At 40.4% G+C, this 16,029-nt stretch overlaps 1 pseudogene; it reads left to right on the top strand.

Moving 5' to 3' along the window:
- Positions 1-4,881: 4,881 nt before the first annotated feature.
- LOC138156924 (prostaglandin D2 receptor-like) lies at positions 4,882-15,348 on the top strand (annotated as a pseudogene).
- Positions 15,349-16,029: the final 681 nt, after the last annotated feature.

Below are 16,029 nucleotides of genomic sequence, written 5' to 3'. Positions count from 1 at the left end.
GAGAGAGAGAGAGAGAGAGAGAGAGAGAGAGAACTGCCAGACAAAGCTACCCAGACTGCTGAGGCCCAGTTGGAGCTGCTGGGACTTTTGAGAACTGCCACCTGGAGCTGCCGAGAACTGAGGAGGCATGATTGTGGTGCTGGTGTTTTTTCTGTCTGTTTTGATGTTATTTTGGCAGATTCATATGCTGGTAAAGGGCAGTGCTGTTGTTGCAGAGGTTCTGGAACCTTGCTGTTGGTTCAAAAGCTCTGAAGGAAGATTTTCCTTTTGTATGTTTACAGAAATCCTGAATGAGGGTCTTGCTGATGTTTTCAGTGGTCTTGAAACTGTTCTGAAGGCAGAGAGTGAGTTGATGAGGACACTGGCAATGTATATTGTGGCTTTGTTAAGCTTTGTCTCCCCGGGAACAAAGGTTGTTGAGAACTTGCCTCGGGTCAAGATGAAGAAAAGACCTCTCCTTGGGTATTGAATGCTGCTTGCTGTGGCTTAGGGGTAGATGGCCTTTGCACTCTCCACTGCCCCTTTGAGATGGTGCTTGGTGGTGATGGATGGTATTGTAATTCAGTTATGATCCAGAGGTAGAGTACTTTGATTTTTGTGCTTTGTGACTTACCAAATGAATGTACTTTGTTTATGATTGTAAACTAATCTCCAGTTGAATAGAGAGAAGACTTTGTGATTGATTAAATGAATGTATTGCCAGGAGTGGAGTACTTGGACCTTAGTACTTTGCGATTGAATTGAGGACTTACTAAATTATTGAGTTACACATAGAGATGCTGTATTTTGATTTTTTGTGAATATTTTGCCTTAATCTGTCACTGAATAAATGGAGTTTTCTATGCTTATAATTCCAAACCTGGAAGTTGCTTGTGCTTGGCATTACATACATACACAAAGGATGTGGAAATTGGGTTTTCCAGAGGGGCTGGAATCAGACTCTCAGTCTCCAGAGTTCCAAATAAAGTTGGGTCAGCAATGCAGCAAAAGGTAAACCCGAGAAGGTGGTAGACTTCACCCTAGAACCAGGACTGTAGTACAATGTCTTCCAGAGTGTGCCACCCTGGGGCAACTGTATTTGTGTTACCTAGATATAAACCAGGGTCTGGAGCTTAGACAAGCCTGTGTATCAGGGCTCAGACCATACCTTTGATCTGTCCTCGTAAGACTCACTAAATTTTGCAGCTGTTTGACTTGTCATCCCTGTGGTCCTTAAAGCATTCACCAAAAGATACACTGACAGGACCCTAGATAAAACAAGCCAAGATCATTCAAGCCACAAGAGTCCTGTCAGAAGTACACAGAAGCTCGAACTAAACATAAGTTCCAGTCTGGGAAATAAAGTCCAAAGAAAGAACAAATAGAAAAAAAAAGAGCAATTATGATGCCAAGAATGCCCAAGGTACGAGGTACAGTCAGTTTCAAAGAAAATCACAACTTGGGACATGAAATAGATTAGAATTCTTAGTAGAAATAAAACAAGGACTTTTTTCTTTTTAAATTAAAAATGACATTTTAAATGAAACGAGAGCAATAAAGGAAAGAATTTGAACTTCAGAGGAAAAAATGTGGCAAGAGGATTATAAGCTTAGTACAAGAGATACAAAACCTTATCCAAGTAACAAATTCCTTGAAAATTAGAATAGTCTAAAAAGAATTTAATGACTCCATGAAACAACAATAAATATTCAAACAAAGGCAAAACATTGAAATTATAGAAGAAAATGTAGTTTTCACATATCAAAAACAATTGATCAGGAAAACAAATCAAGGAGGGATAATTTAAGAATCACTAGATTACCTGAAAGCCTGTGAGCAGGAACTATATTTGATTTGAACATCCTCAGCCCTCAAGATGTGCGTATGCTAAGGTTTTCTTCTCAGATTGGCTGGAGACAAGGGTATTGAATCATTCTGTGTTCTGGGGAAGTTCATGGACTTTTAATAAGTAGTTGAGTTATCAAGCCTCTGACCTTTTCTAAAATATGAGTTACTTCTTTTGAATCTGAAACAGCTTCCCTTTGTCATTTCAATATCTCTGTTTTTTGTCACTTGTGGCTTTGGTGTCATAGGAACTGGGATTATATTTTATTTTGCCAACTGTGTAAACTTGGAAAAATTATTAACCTATTTTTCTTTACCTGTAAAACAGACAAATTAAACTAGGTTCTCAGCTCTAAATCTATGATCCTATGATTTTGGGTTCACCTTTGTGGCACTTCAGGGTTACCTCCAAGTTATTAACATAATTTTTGTTAAGGGACGGTATTGTGGACAACGCCTGATTCAGGTTCCATTGATTCAGGCTCATGATTCAAATAAAAAAAAATTTGTGAACCACAGGTTAAATTAAAAATTACTTTCTTTATAACAAATGATTAAAAGGATATAGTTGCTAAAAAACAGATGCAGCAACAAGAGCAGCAACACTGGGTCAGTAAAACCTCTTTCAGGACAATAATTACTCTGCAAGACCTCAGGAACAGGGACAGAAACTTCCTGTAGCCTGGTCTTCCAAACAATGAAATCCCATGTATTGCCCCATTGCCCTGCCTAAAAGAAAGCCTGCATAAAATAAATATTGTTCCCACTGTGTGGGATAAAGACCCCAAAGACACTTACCCAAATCAAACTCAGAGGTTACTACAGGAAGCAACAGAAGCTATTTATTTCTAAACAAGTCTCTTGAGAGTTGGGCATCGCTTACCCAGAACATACACCAATGTAAGGAGGCAAAGTATAAAATTCAGGCAAGCATTTATATACCCTTGTACAAACAATTCTAGGACAACCCAAAACCCCCAAATCCCTTCCCCAGTATCTGGACCTTCATTCCCATTGGTGGGAAGGTGTTTCCTTACAATCTTTTCACCTGATACAAATGCATATTTCAATTATTTTCCTCAGAAGAAAGCTATTAACAGATTACATGTTGCTTTTCTTGTTTACAAAAGTAGGCAATTACAGAAACACCTGGCAGACATATTATTTGTTGCTTTTCTTGTTTTCCTCAAGACTGGATATTCTACAGAAAAATAAAATTTGGGCCTATCAGGATTAAATCCTAGCTCAAGTTTGGTGACTCTCTCCTTTATGAGAATATTTTCACTTGTTCCACTCGCCACCATAGGTGGCAATTTGGAAAGGTTCAAGGTTTAGTTGTCATCTCACTCCCTTGAGAAGTCTTAAAATTTTCCCATCTAAATTCATGGACCTGATTTTTCTCTGTATAGCTTTTCCAGAGAAGGTTACAAGACCTAAAAAATGTACTGTGAATTAGCAAAGATTTATATTGCCTTTTGAAATGTGGTAGAATTTATTGCATTTTACTTTCTTTACTCAATAACAAGCCTCTATGGAAAAAAATGTTTCAACTTCCTTACATTATTCCAGTATCCAAGGGAAAGGTAAGCAGAGAAAAACTTGTCTAAAAGCAGAAAGCTTAGGAATTGAAGTGGGGGGAAAGCACAACAAGAAATCAATGTTGTTTTCAGGTATCTTAATAAATGCTTATTGCACTATTCTACAAAAAAAAAAATTATTGTTATTAGGCACAAGGCTAGTCATTTGGATACTAAGTGTTCCTTGGTTATAGTCATTTTTAATCTACTAGTGGGAGGAGGAGTAGGGAGAGTACACAGATAAATATATAATAATTTGAGGAGGAAGAAATTACTAACAACTTCAGAACTGTGTACGTTTTTGTGGAGGAGGTGTCACCTGAGCTAACCCTTCAAGGAAGGTAAAGATTCTGAGAGGCAAAGTTGGAAAAAAATTTCTGCTTTCCCTTCCAGTTCTAAATCCCATGATTTTTCTTTTCTAGATGTTTCTGCTCTCTCCTCCTTGTATCCCAGTCAGTTACAACACATAAAGAGAGAAACACCCATTCATCTTTCTTATTTTTTTTTTTTTTAGTCAATCGGGGTTAAGTGACTTGCCCAAGCTCACACGGCTAGTAAGCATTGAGTGTCTGAGGCCGGATTTGAACTCAGGTCCTCCTGACTCCAGGGCCAGTGCTCTATTCACTGCATCACCTAGCCGCCCCCCATTCATCTTTCATGAAAGTCTAAGTCATGGTTCTTCATTGGTTACCTCCCTTGGTGAGGGTAAGTTACTTTACCCTCTAAAGACTCCTCCCTCTTGCAGGCCAGAAGGGGGGCTTTCCCTACTAATACTTGCTTTATGTCCATCTATAAAGTGCCATTCTTACCTTCCATCCTCACCCCAATTCTATCTCTAAAACTGCTGTGTCATTTCCTTTTCTTATTTTTTTCCCCTGATGCCTAGTGTCTTTCTTTTCTCTCCTAGTTATGAAAAAAATGGTTACTAGTATGTTGAACAGCTAAGTTCCTGTATCCTTGAGAATTTGGGTCTTTCTCTTTTTGAGCTGGCTTTTAGACCAGGTCCTCCAAGTGTTTCTGGTAGTCTGTGTGTGTCAAATATTCTTAGGCTGTGCAAATAGAGTCCAGAGCCCAGAATATTGCTCCTTAGGCCTTCCATGTTTTCTCCCACTCTGCCAAAAGGTTGGAATTTCCAAGTTCCCAGTTTTCAAGCATGGGATGACCTGTGAGTTTAAAGAGCAGGTGCTAGAACCTCTCTGGCCTGCCTCAAATGTTTTACTTCCAAAGCTGGGTCCTTTCCCTCAAGACTGAAGAGGAGATAAGCTTTTACTCTCAGACTGAGGGAGGAATCTGAGATGTTCTGAGATTGCTTCTGTGCTTCCTGAACTCCCTAATATTCCTGAGTTCAAATAGTCCCTAGTTGCTGGATTCTCTCTTCCCCCTTCCTCTATTCTGGATTTTATACACAAGCTCCACTGTGGACTTGCAGTTCTACAGCTGCAGCAGCTTTACCTGAGGGGAGGGCAAGAGCTCCACAGCGATGGAGAGCACACTTTTTGGTGTTGGGAGACTGGGCAATGTCCTGGCCCTGATATTGTTGACTATGCCCCTGCTGTGGTCCTGCCCTCTGGTCTCCCCTCCTTCAGTGTTTTACATTCTGTTGTGCAGTCTAGCTGTTACAGATCTGGTGAGCAAATGCCTCTTGAGCCCTATGGTGTTGGCCACCTAAACACAGGACAGAACCCTAAGGGAGTTGGTTCCAGGCTTCAGGAACTTGCCGTGCCAAGTCTTTGCCTTCTTTGTGGCTCACATCCATGCTCCAGCTATGGTGATGGCTCTGGAGTGCTGGCTGTGACTAGGATATCTGTTATTCTACCAAAGTCGTATCATTTTGTCCAGTGGGGTGTAGGGTGTGTTCAGGGAATACTAGGACCTCTGGTGAAGGTCTGCTTAGTCCTTTTCAGGGCTGTTTTCCACCTCTGGTGCCCATCTGATCCACTTCTTACCTGTAGTTCCCAGAGGCTGTAGCACACACAGTGGTCACACCCTGGTAAATCATTTCAGCAAATGGGCTAAATAAGATTAAGGGAAACGGAGGGGTCTCAAACCTGTTGGTGAGTTATGGGGTTGTCTTCTCCAAGCTTATGAAGACTTCTCCTCATGGAATGGGTGGATGAGAACAATTTGTTCTAAAGGCCATAAAGGCAGCTGAAGCAGGCGATGTGGAGCCCTTAGGGGTGGGGAACCTGCAGACTTAAGGCTACATGTGGCCTTTTAAGTGTGGCCCTTTGAATGAATCCAAACTTCACAAAACAAATCCCTTTAATAAAAGTTCTGTAAAACCTGGACTTAGTGAAAAGGCCTCACCTAAGGACCTAGAGGTCTTTAATTTAGAGTTTGGTTAATCAGCAAAGATGCTGAAGTGATCCACTGCATCTCAAACCTTCACAAGTCATCTTGACTCTCTTGGCACTAGACTGTGATGACTCTGGAAGAGAGAGTGAAGCTGACCACTTTGCACAACTCTCCCTGACTTAAATCCAATTTATCCTAGAATCAAAATACATCACATTAAGAGACATTTTACCATTTTTACTATTTCAAGGTCATGTGGGGATAGGCCAGTGACAAAGCACTAGATGTGGATTCAGTGAGAGCTATAGTACACAACCCTATGGTTCAGGCTATAAGATTGTTTTCTCAGTGGAAACAGCCCTCGGGGTGTCTGAACAACCTTTTAGGGATCACACTGCTCACCTCCTAGCATGGGGAAAGGGCTAGAAAAGGTGCCCTATTGATAAACAGGCAGACTTCAGAGAAACCTGGAAAGACTTATATAAACTGATACTGAGTGAGGGGAGCAGAACTAGGAGAACATTTTACACAGTAACAGCCACAGTGTGAGAGGACTTATTTTTGATAGACTTAGCCCTTCTAAGCAATGCAAGGACCTAAAACAATTCCATAGGACACACAATGAAAAATGCCAGCCACATGCAGAGAAAGAACTATGGAGTTGGAATGCAGAACAAAGCAGACTATTTTCTTTTTTTGTTTGTTTTATTCTGTTTTTTTTTTCTTTCCCATGGTTTTTCCCATTCCTTATAATTCTTCTATGCAATATGACTAATGTGAAAATGTAATTAATAGGAATGTATGTGGGGAGCCCATATCAGATTGCAAGCCACCTTGGTGAGGGAGGGGAGAAGGAGGGGGAGAAAATTTTAAACTTATGGAAGTGAATGTTGAAAATTAAAAACAAATAGTTTAATTTTCAAAAATCATCAGAAAAGAAAAAGTACCCTAAAAAGTGTATGCCTACCCAGCCTGGCTGTAATGGTATTTTAAATGGGAAGATTTTTCCCATCCATTAATAGGCCCATGTAACCTGCTTAAGTTACATGGAAGCCTAAGTCACATGAGTTTGAGTCACATGAAGCCTGTGGTGGGAAGAGTTTGCTCAATAGGTGGAGCAGGAAGGATAGAGCAGGAAGGGTAGAGCAGAACGCAGAGGAAGTTGGTCTCAGCAGTTAGAACTTATGGAGAAAGAGGAAGCAGTCAGTGAGCTGTGAGTGTTCATTTGTGGGAAGGCTCTAGAAGGGAGAAGGCTTGGGAATGGCAGGGCCCTCTGCATTGTTATTGTGTATGGATTTCTTTGTTGCTATGATGGATTTGGATTTCTGGTGTTTGAATGAATGTTTTTGATTCTGTCTTCCATGTGGACAGTCTGTTATATTTTGTGAGTCAGAATTATGCTGTCATATTCATAGCCACCATAGGCACTGTGAATATTGCATTGGCGCTGCACCGGGCCTGGTTACCTACCTGGCAAGTAGGAATCCCACTCTGCAGTGTAAACACACAAAAATTGTACAAAAACTTCTGCAAAAAAACCCACCAAAAAAAAAACCTTCTGCAAAGATGATTCCACTCACCATTGGTACCTGAAATGTGCACATACATAAAGATAAAATCCAATAGGCCTGAAAGATGAATAGTTTTTGTTGCAAGAGAACTCAGAAGGCATCATATCCAAATGAGTGAGTGAAACAAGTCTGAAAATGAAGGCCAGCTTACTGAAGGCAGTGTTGGATACACATTTTTCTGGAGTGGCTGCAGTTAAGGGGAGCTCTGTGAAACTAGAGTAGGTTTGAAATGACAAAAGATCTAGTCAACAAACTTGTATGTCTACTAAAAGTAGTGAATGACAGGCTCATGACAATGCAATTACCTCTGGCAGGAAAACACTATACCACCATCATCAGTGCCTATGCTGCCACCATAGAACTGACAAACCCTGATGAGATCACAACAAAATTTTATGAAGACCTGGAGACCCTTTAAAAGGACAAGCTTATTCAGGGCGACTAGGTGGTGCAGTGAATAGAGCACCGGCCCTAGAGTCAGGGGAACCTGAGTTCAAATCCGGCCTCAGACACTTGACACACTTACTAGCCAAATGACCTTGGGCAAGTCACTTGACCCCAACTGCCCTCCAAAGAAGCAAAAAGAAAAAAAAAGAAAGAGGACAAGCTTATAATTCTTGGTTACTTTAATGCCAGAGTAGACTTAGACTTCCAGAAGTTGTTGGGTCTTCATGCTTGACTAGGACCTTGACATCAGGGATGTGATGCCATAGCATGCAAGTGAATTGGATTTATGTGAAGGAGGGCATTTCAAAGCATTCAAGAAATAAATTAAATTTAAAAAATACTGAAACTGTCATCAATATTTACACATTTGGCCACGAGGTGGCAGAAACATTTGCTAGGGGAAGGCAGCCACAGATTTGAGCAGAAATTGTTTCACTATTTACATCTAACTAGAGTCATTTCTGAAAAAGAAACAGGTAAAACCATGCTTTAACATTGGCTAAAATTGGGGGATGGAACCAAGATGGTTTCATAGAAGCAGGAAAACTCCTGAGCTTCCCCCATAACCAACTCAAATACTTATAAAAAATTACTCTAAACAAACTTTAGAGATACAAAACCCACAAAGTGATAGAGAGAAACCTTCGCTGAAGGCCGCCTGGCAAGCTGACAGGAAGGATTCATCTCACCAAGCTGGGAACTGAGCCTAGCCCTACATGAGTCTTTAGTTTTAGCTTCAGGGTGGCCCTGACCCTGGAGCAGACTTTGGGAGAGTGGATCAACAGCAGCTGTGGCAGTTTCAGATTAATCAACAAATAAATGCCAAAGACAAAGTGAGAGGTCAGTGAACTTTGGGAACAGGGGGTCTGGAAGTGTGGTCCAGCCTCTGCCCCCAGAGGGAAAAGTGGCTGAGGTGTGGTGGCTGCTTCCATGTGGCTACTTCAGACCTCCTGGCCTGCACATCGTAGGGGGACCAGGGGACCTGTCTGAGGGGTAATTGCTCTTGCTTTAACCTGCTTGGATCTGGATCACTGTCTAGGGTCGAGGTCTTGGAGTGTGTGACCAGGTGTCAGAGTGTGTGGAGGCCTCAGAGAGGGCACCCAACTAACACCTCTGGCAGCTGAGAAAACCCCAACGATTTGGGACAAAGCTCTCCTCTCTGGAAGCAGAGTTCTACTGTGGCAAAAAGCTCAAAAGTAATTGACTGGCAACATGAGCAAGCAAAGGAAGCAAAGCAAGCACAGCAATCAAACCTCAGATTGCCTTTTTGGGGACAAAAAGGATCAAAGCATGGAACAGGAAGAAGACAACAAAATCAGAACTCCTGCACCAAAAGCCTCCAAGAAAAATATGCATTGGTTACAGGCCACAGAGGAGCTTAAGAAGGATTTTGAAAACCAAACAAAAGAAGTGGGGGGAAAATTGGGAAGAGAAATGAGAATGATGCAAGAAAATCATGAAAAGAGAGTCAACAACCTGACTAAAGAAAATAACACCTTAAAAAATAGACTAACTCAAATAGCAAAAGAGGCTCAAAAAGCCAATGAGGAGAAGAATGCCTTACAAAGCCAAACTTGCCAGATGGAAAAAGAATCTCAAAAGCTCAGTGAAGAGAATCATTCCTTCAGAATTAAACTGAAGCAAATGGAAGCTAGACACTTTATGAGAAATCAAGCTACTATTTAAACAGATCCAAACAAATGAAAAAAATAGAAGGCAATGTGAAATATCTCATTGGGAAAACCACTGACCTGGAAAATAGATCCAGGAGAGATAATTGCAAAATTATTGGACTACCTGAAAGCCAGGATCAAAAAAGAAACCTAGAAATCATCCTTCAAGAAATTCTCAAGGAAAATTGCCCTGATGTTTTAGAACCAGAGGGCAAAATAGAGGTTGAAAGAATCCACTGATCACCTCCTAAAAAAGATCCCCAAAAGAAAACTCCGAGGAATATTATAGCCAGGTTCTGGAGTTCCCAGATCAAGGAGAAAATATTACAAGCAGCCAAGAAGAAACAATTTGAATATTGTGGAAATATGATCAGGATAACATAGGATCTGGCAGCTTCTACACTGAGGGACTGAAGGACTTGGAATATGATATTCCAGAGATCAAAGGAGCTGGAATTAAAACCAAGAATCACCTACCCAGCAAAACTGAGTATCATGTTTCAAGGTGAAATATGGTCATTCAATGGAATAGAGGACTTTCGAGCATTTTTTTGGGGAAGGCAATTGGGGTTAAGTAACTTGCCCAAGGTCACACAGCTAGTTTTTGTGTGTGTATGTTAAGTGTCTGAGGCTGTAATGGATATCCGAGAAATAACAGGACAGCAAAGCTAATTATAATTTAGGAGTGTTTATTAACCATCTGGTGACTGCCTCTCAGAGGGAAAGACAGTAGTGAGCTTTCTGTTAGACATAATTTTATAGAAAATGTGGTTGCTAGCAACAGAGTATGTTTCTAAGGGGTGCAATGTCTTTAGCATTGTTTCTATTGAAGCAAAGCATTCTCAGTATTATTCTTATTGAGACAAAGCCTTCTCAGTATTATTCCTATTGAAGAAAAGCTTTCTCAGTATTATTCCTATGGAAGCAAAGCCTTAGTATTATTTCTACTGAAGCAAAACAGACCTGAATCCATGGGAATCTGTGGCATGTTTTTAGAAACACAGGTGAAACATTTCTTTACTATTGGAGCCTATTAGGTGGTTTCCAAGGAACCTAGTAGGGGTCCTCTCTAGCAGATTTAAGGGGGCTTTGGTGTATAATTTCTGGTGGGTACTTCAAGGCCAGATATGAACTTAGGTCCTCCTGGCTCCAGGACCAGTGCTCTCCTCACTGTGCCACCCAGTCACCCCTACTTTCAAGCATTCTTGATGAAAAAATTAGAGTTGAATAGAAAATTTGACATTCAGATACAAGAAGCAAGAGAAGCATAAGAAGGTAAACAGGGAAAAGAAATCATAAGGAATTTATCAAAGTTGATCTATTTACATTCCCACATGGAAAAAATGATAATTGTAACTTATGAAACTTTTGTCAGTATGAGAATAATTGGAGGGAATATGAATGTATATATGTACATATATTTGTCTATATAGGAGGGTATATGGGCATATGAATGCATATGTGAATGTGTGTATGGTATACATAGACAGAGGGCAGGGGACCAATTGAATAGGAAGAGATGATACTTAAAAGGTGAAATTGGGAAGTTCGAGAGGAATATAATGAGAGGAGATGGAGAGAGACAGAATGGGGTAAATTATCTTATATAAAAGAGGCAAGGGAAAACTGTTACAATGACAAGAAGACAGGAAGACAAAAGGGAATGGGTCAACCTTATTCTCATTTTCTCACTGAATTTGGCTTTGGGAGGGAATGACATACACACTAAATAGGGTATCTCACCCTACAGGAGAGTAAGGGGAAAGGGATGAGAGGGTGGATGATGGAGGGGAGGGCAAGTTGGGGTGAGGGAAGTTAGAAGCCCACAATTTTGAAAAGGGACAGGGTCAAAGTAGAGAATAGAACAAGTGGGGGGAGGGATAGGATGGAGAGAAATATAGTCAGTCTTTCACAATATATCCACTATGGAAATGTTTTGCATAGCTACACATGTACAACCTATATTGAACTGTCTATCTTCCCAGTAAGAGTGGTTGACAAGGGAGGAAGGGAAAGAATCTGGCTTTCAAAATTTTTAAATCAAATGTTTAAAAAATATATTATTATTATTTCTTCTTACATGCAACTGGGAAATAAGATATACAGGCACTGGGGTAGAAAGATCCATCTTGCCCTACTGGAAAATTGGAGGGGGGTTGGGTGAGGATATAGGAGAGAGCAGATTCAGGGAGGAGGTATACAGTGGGATCGTTGTTTAGGGGTGGTGGGTAGGTAAGATGGGGAGAAAATTTGTAACTCAAAATCTTGTGGAAATGAATGATGTAAACTTAAAAAAAAATTGGTTAAAATTAAACCTATGAACTACCAAAATGCTATGTTCCATGAGAATTGTTATAGACAGGTCTGAAAGGTTTCTAAGGACTATATATAATCTATGATTATAGCTATTTATTTGATGTAAAGCTGTGTTAACAAGAATTCTCTTATCTGAAGAGTTAAATAACATTGAAAAAAAGAAAGAAGAATCACAAGCTCTTTGATAACTAAGCACCAATAATGTGATAGGCAACTTTTAATATCATGCACACTGTGAATATAGTGCATGCACAAGTACACACAATTGTTCTTTAATTTTTTTCTTTTCTAGGTTTCTATATGGTGATTTTGAAATGGGCTTATTTTTTTTAGCTTTAATGACAAAAAAAATCCAATTTAAAAATGGTTTGCATTTAGAGAATTTATTCCATAAATTAGACTCAAGAAAAACGTGTGTTCATCTCATTCAATAGTTCCCAATATTTTGTTCTGAGAACTTGTTTCAACAACAAAAAAAAGAATAGTTAACACCCAGTGCCAGTGTGATTTAGTATACTCACTAGACATGTCAGGGAGTCCTTGGGATGAATGGAGTTGGAAATAGCACCAGCAGTGGTCACTTACTACTGAAGACTTGTGCTTCTCATGATTTTCTCATCACTGACACTGTTTTCCAGTCACCTAAACACAGTAAAACTTCAAGGATGCGCTCTCACAGCAAACACTGTCATTTAAGAGACTATGTAATTGTGAAGAGAACAGGCAGGCAGGATGTGAGAAGTGACAAAGGCAATGTGTAGCACAGAGTGCTGGACTGATCATAGGCTTATCCTCTCCAAGCTAAATATTCACATTCACAAAACTGGTTGTCCCAAGGCAAAATGAGAAGAATTGATGTCAACAGATTAGAGCATTTCTCTGAGTGGAACAGTTTGTTGCTAACTTGGAAGGAAAGTTGATCCAACATATAGTCGGCAACAGTGGAGGAGAAAAGGAATGGTCAGCTTTCAGAGATTTGGAGTACAGTACTACATTTGTTCATCTGGGCTAGAATACCCTCAAACATCAAGACTGGTTTGACAAAAATGATGGGGAAATTAAGAAGCTGCTAAATGTAAAAATGAGAACTCCATAGAGTTTACCAGCAGGATAATTCATCCATATCTAAGAAGACAGAATTTAATTCCATCAAAAGCAAAGTACAAGTAAAGCTTAGAAAGATGCAGGATTCCTGACTCAGTAAGAAGACATTTGAAATTCAGTTTTTTTATAATGACGGTATATATATATATAGTATGATTTATAATGACGGTAGCAATCCAAAGCACTTTTATGATGTCCTGATGGCTATTTATGAGCTAAAGACCTATGGTGCATCTCAACTACTCAGTGATGGAGCCACGTTGATTAGTGATAATATGATCCTAGAGAGATGGGCTGAACACTTCCATAGTGTTCTCAACAGACCATCATCAATCAATGCTGAGCCCATTGACTGTGTACCTCAGGTTGAAGTCATTCCCTCCCTACCTGAAGTTTAAACTGAAAAAGAGGTTTTGAATGCCATTTGGCTCCTTTCATGTGGCAAAGCACCTGGTCCTGATTCTGTTCCAACTGAGATTTACAAGGTGGGGGATCCATTGCTCCCCAGGATATTAAGAATACATCCATTGTCCATCTGTACAAAGGTAAAGGAAATAGATTGTTCTGTGACAATTACAGGGGGATCTCTCTCTTAGTCATTGCTGGCAAGATTCTTGCTGGAGTCCTCCTTGATAGACTGATCCTTCACCTGAAAGATGGTCGGACCAAGGAATAGTCAATATGGTGTTTGTTGCCCAACAACTCCAGGAGAAATGCCAGGAGCAGAACAGAAGACTGTACACAATGATTGTGAATATGACCAAGACCTTAGATACTGTTAGTCATGAAGGTTTATGGAAAATTATGTCAAAATTTGATTTCCTAGAGAAGTTAATCAATATTGTACATTAATTTCACATTGATATGCTTGCCCAGGTTCTGGATAATGGGCATTTCTCTTGCACTTTTTCAGTCACCAGTGAGGCAAAACAAGACTGTGTGCTTGTTCCTATGATTTTTAGCATGATGTTTTCAACCATGTTGTCAAACACCTTCAATGAGGACAGATGTGTCATCAGGTCAGCTAATGCACTGATGGTAAATTCTTCAACTTACAAAGACTACAAGCCAAGACCAAAGTGGAAGGCTTGTTGGTGCACGATTTTTTGTTTGCAGATGATTGTGTATTCAATGCAGCCTCTGAAACTGAGAAGCAGCATAGTATGGATCAATTCTCTACTGCTTGTGCTAATATTGGCCTAATAATCAACACCAAGAAAACACAGGAACTCCATCAGTCAGCATCACACCACCCATAAGTGGAAGTATTGGTTACAGCAAATGGAGAAGTTTTAAATGCTGTGGGTAAGTTCACTTTTCTTGGCAGTATACTTTCTAGTACACAGAGATGATGAGGTGGATGAATGTGTTGCCAGAGCCAGCTCACTGTTTGGGAGGTTCTGAAAGAAGGTGTGGGAAAGAAGAGGTATTAGACTAACTACCAAATTTAAGTTCTACAGAGCCATTGTGCTGATGCCATTGTTGTATGCCTGTGAAATCTGGATAGTATACCAGTGCCATGCCAGGAAACTTAATCATCTTCATTTTAATTGTCTTAGGAAGATACTGAAGGTCACCTGGAAGGATAAGATGCCAGACACTGAGGTCCTTTCTTGAACTAAACTGCCAAGCATTCAAACTCTACTGCAGAGAGCTCAACTCCAATGAGCTGACCATGCTGTTCAAATGCCAAATGTATGCTTGCCAAAATGATTTATTTTTGTGGAAAACTCACACAGGACAAGTGTTCATATGGTGATCAGGAAAAGTTGCACAAGGCCACTCTCAAGGTCTCAAGAACATTGGAACTGATTTGTGACATGGGATACATTGGTTCTGGTACATCCAGAATGGTATGCCCTCATCAGAGAGGTGTTGTGCTCTATGAGCAAAGCAGAATTGAAGTAGCTCCAAAGAAATGCAAGATACACACATTTGGGGAATCTACCCCAAGAGTTCACATGGACTATTTGTGCCCAACCTGTGGTAGAATATTCCAAGCTAGTATTGGTCTGATCTGCCACAGCTGGACACACCATAACTTGACTCTAGTTTAGTGATGTCACTTTGGTCTTATTTGAGAAGAAAGGATAACAACCAACCAAGAAATCAACTCTATCCAGTTTGGTACTGGTGGCTCCTGTGTTTGGAATATTCTGCCTCTTCTTCTGTTCCCTGCCATTTGTGGGCTTTGGAAAGTATATAAAATACTTCCCAGGAACTTGGTGCTTCATACACATGACAAGTGAGCAGCACTCCTTGTCAACAGTAAGCTATTCAATGCTGTATGCTATGTTAATGGCGATGCTCATCTTGGCCACTATGCTATGCAACCTAAATACCATGCAGAATGCATAAGTTTCCTTGCTCTGTGACTAAGGACTTAACTGGATTCAGGGGAGAGAGAAAGAGTCAACTCCCACCCTCCAGCTTCTAAAGGCACTGGACCACCCTTTGGTACTGTCAGACATGATGGTGCTCTTTACCATCTGTTCCTTGCCTTTTATTGTGAGTAGCTTCTGGGCAAAGGTGCTAGACTGACAGGACTAAGGTCCTGCTACAGTTTCTTTGCTCTGAAGGTAATAAGACTGAAGAGAGGGCAGAATAGGAGTGCTTTAGGGCACAGGAGAAAGAGGTTTGGAAGCATCTATCCTGAGAGGGAGATACAGTGGGTGAAAAATAGCATTTTCCAAAATAGTCACATATCTTTGCTCTGATACTCTCCAGAGAAAAGAATCAATTTGAAACCTGAAGTACTGGAAGCAATGTAGGGTGGGGGGAGGGGGTGAAGGAGGAAGAGAGATAGAAAGTTAGCAAGAGAGTTTCTTCCCCTTCTCCCTAACAAAAAAATAAATAAATTGGGGTGGCCAGGTAGCACAGTGAGTAAGAGCACAGGCTCCAGTGTCAGGATGACCTGGGGATCGAATCTGGGCTCAGACACTTAGCACCCACCCAGAAACACCTGGCCATGTAACCTTGAGCAAGTTACTTCACCCCAATTGCTTAAAAAAATAAATAAATAATGGTGCATCTTTGGGATGCACCATTGAATACCCTAGAGCAAAAATTTCATTCCCTTTTGAAGGGCCAAGATTCTCCCCTTCCCTCTCATAGCTCTCAAATATTCTTTCAGGCACCAGACTTTGCTTTTCCATTTTACAAATTGTTGAAAAATGAGGAAATGTCAACAGTTTAATGATTGCTCTTCCTTAAGGTAATGAT

This window comes from Petaurus breviceps, unplaced genomic scaffold (genome assembly GCF_028583685.1).
Source record: "Petaurus breviceps papuanus isolate PSGF00001 unplaced genomic scaffold, PetGlider_PUasm1.0 164, whole genome shotgun sequence".
NCBI classification, from domain to species: domain Eukaryota; kingdom Metazoa; phylum Chordata; class Mammalia; order Diprotodontia; family Petauridae; genus Petaurus; species Petaurus breviceps.
Note: the sequence above shows the minus strand (reverse complement) of the source record. Positions and strands in the feature narration are given on the sequence as shown.